The 2,567-nt window shown below is 51.5% G+C and overlaps 1 long non-coding RNA gene across 1 annotated transcript; it reads left to right on the forward strand.

Moving 5' to 3' along the window:
• The first annotated feature begins 1,006 nt into the window (after window positions 1-1,006).
• LOC119705151 lies at window positions 1,007-1,615 on the forward strand. Its single transcript, XR_005258159.1, has 4 exons — window positions 1,007-1,082; window positions 1,161-1,202; window positions 1,297-1,464; window positions 1,549-1,615. It is a non-coding gene; the product is annotated as an uncharacterized LOC119705151 (long non-coding RNA).
• The last annotated feature ends 952 nt before the right edge of the window (window positions 1,616-2,567 follow it).

Raw genomic sequence — 2,567 nt, forward strand, 5'->3', positions numbered from 1 at the left:
TCAGGTCCAACATGGATTCACATCACCGGTCATCCAAAAGATAAGTTGGGGGCCACAGCCTGGAGATGGGATGTTAGGAGAGTAGTGGCTTGGAAATTCCTAGACAGATTTAAAAATTTGCAGAGGGTGAAGAGATGTCCTCTAAGGGGCCCCTTGGGACAGCAAAAGGGAGAGGCTCTGCTTTCGATTGCAGCTGTTAGGGTATGCAGTGCAGAGCAGTTCCGGTCTGTGTTGTGTTGTTAGGTGTCCTGTGTTACCTAGTGTGTCTTTGGGGTCCCTTGGATCCAATATCTCTGCCTTCTCCCCTCGAGGCCCTTAGCAAAACCATCAGCTGTCATGTCTAGGTTCTCGAACGCTGGCGCTTCTCAGCAGGATGCCAATATCATTTGTTCTTTTACCGGCGGGCTCAGCCGCATCTCGAGTCACATCTCCGAAGCATCGAGTCATAGACGTCTTTTGAGGCCTTGTTCCCGGCTGTATCAGCATCCATCCTTTCCAGCCGTGAGCTGTAAAGTCCTGGGGCACGTAAGATTGTATGATATAGAGAACATTCTAAACATATCATTGTCTCACAGCTGCCTTGATCATCGTGACCAACAGGTCTTATAACAGGTCACTCTGTTCCAGTCTTCTGCTCCTTAGAGGAGCTGCCTCCATCCACTGTCCCCTGAGCATCAGTCATCTCTTTTGGCATCCTCGTGGTCCTCACCACTACTTATTCTTGCCAGGAACTCTTTTCTCATCATTGTGTCACACTTTGTAGTATAAAGTGATGTTTGTGTTTAGAGATCCCATTGTTTGTCACGTCCTGTCCTGTGTCACAGGTGTCGGCACATATTTGTGCCGGAGCTGCTCTGCCCTGCTGCGTAGCCTGGTGCGATAGGACAAGTCCCAGGGACTTGAACTTTGTAGTGTGGGGTGTAGTTAGACTCTAGATGGTATTCCTAGATTGACAAAAGGTGTTTCCACCTGTTGAGTTATCCTGCAGCCCTTTGACTTTTGTTCTAACTCTTTTTCAGATCCAGAAGGATAGAATCCATGGCGGAGCGCCCCATTCCGGATGCAGGGCTTCGGCCGAGCAGGTCAGTCACGGTTTGTGTTTGCAGGGGAAGTGTAAATGGTGACTCTGTTACAGCACTGTTCCTTGTCTTTATTTTTAGGAAGTCAAGCCGGATAGCAGCAATCAAGTTGAAGAGGGCAAGGTGAGCAGTGTCCAGTGGACAGAAGCAGTTGTTATTGCTGAGGTCTCAATTTCTGTTGCAACTCTAAGCGTCCATTCTCGTTTGTGTGCTTTAGGCAGTCCACTCGGAGTATGCCAGGCCCCCGTCACCAGCCACCTGATGGACGTGGTTTGCTGCTTTCGTGAGCCCTGTGGACGTCCGACAGGACTCGGTGATGAAGCCTTTGCTTTTTCTGTTTAAAGGTGGCACCCGGGTAGCCTTTGGCAATGGCGGAGGAGTTGCAGTGAGTCAGGGAAGCGGGGAGGAGGAGCGAGGGTCCACTCCGGTTTTCAGCAATGCCACATCACCTCGTCCGCTCTTAACCCAGGCGGACCCTGCGACGACAGCGTGGCCTCCGAGCACGGCGCAATCGTGCCGTCCGAGGACCCGGGCATTCTTAGGAGAGCGGTGAGTAGCAGAATGGTTGGGTTTGGCCGACGTGCCGCCAAGATCACATAGTGATGCTCTGTTTTCTTGACTGTAGGAGACTACGAGACAACAGCCCAGCAACAGCAGGAACTTCCCAGATGGCGAGGTGGCCTTCCTTTGCACCTGACACGGACCGGGTTCCCCAGATGTCTTAGATAAGTCGAGGGCGGTGACCCAGAGAGGGGATGAAAGTGGGATGCTGGGTTGGGACTCACCAGGAGAGGTTTCTGAGTCCGCTTTGGAGATGGGGATGTGCAGGAAGTGCCCCTTAGGCCACTGAAAGGGAAAGTTTCACTTGTGATCACAGCACTGAGGTGCACAGGGCAGAGCAGTCCCGGTGTGTCTCGTGTCACTTGTCTATTGTGCATTCTGTGTGTTTGGGTGTCTCATGTGTTTTACCTTAGCCCTTTGAGGGGCCTGTCAGAAACCCAGGCATCATTCTTAGCATCTGTGATCTCAGAGTTCCTTGGCCTGGCACCAGTGCCATAGAACTTTTGACTCGGGAGCTCAGACAGGCATCAGAATCGCATCTGTCTTTAGAAGCATCCGGTCAGATGTCTTTTCAGGTCTTGTTCTGAGCTGCATGGACAGCTGTGCCGCACAAGGATCCATTGTGGTGGATTAGGACTTGTAAGAATGTGAGGATTGGTAGAGGATTCTGGCCGTAGGTTTCCCGGACATCCATCTTTGCAGTTTCTTGGAATAAATATTTCAGTTAGCATCTTCTTTCTCCTGGGCTCTCTGAGCCTCATCAGCTCGCCGTGGATCTCGCCTCGGTCATCTCCTTTTGCGTTCTTTTGGTCCTTGCAGTTATTCCTCTTGCCAAGAGATTTCTGTCCCTGTTGTGTCCCTATTGTTTGTCACGTCCCGTCCTGTGTCACGGGTGTGTGCACATATTTGTGCCGGAGCCACTCTGCC

This window comes from Motacilla alba, chromosome 10, assembly GCF_015832195.1.
Source record: "Motacilla alba alba isolate MOTALB_02 chromosome 10, Motacilla_alba_V1.0_pri, whole genome shotgun sequence".
Classification (NCBI taxonomy): Eukaryota; Metazoa; Chordata; class Aves; order Passeriformes; family Motacillidae; genus Motacilla; species Motacilla alba.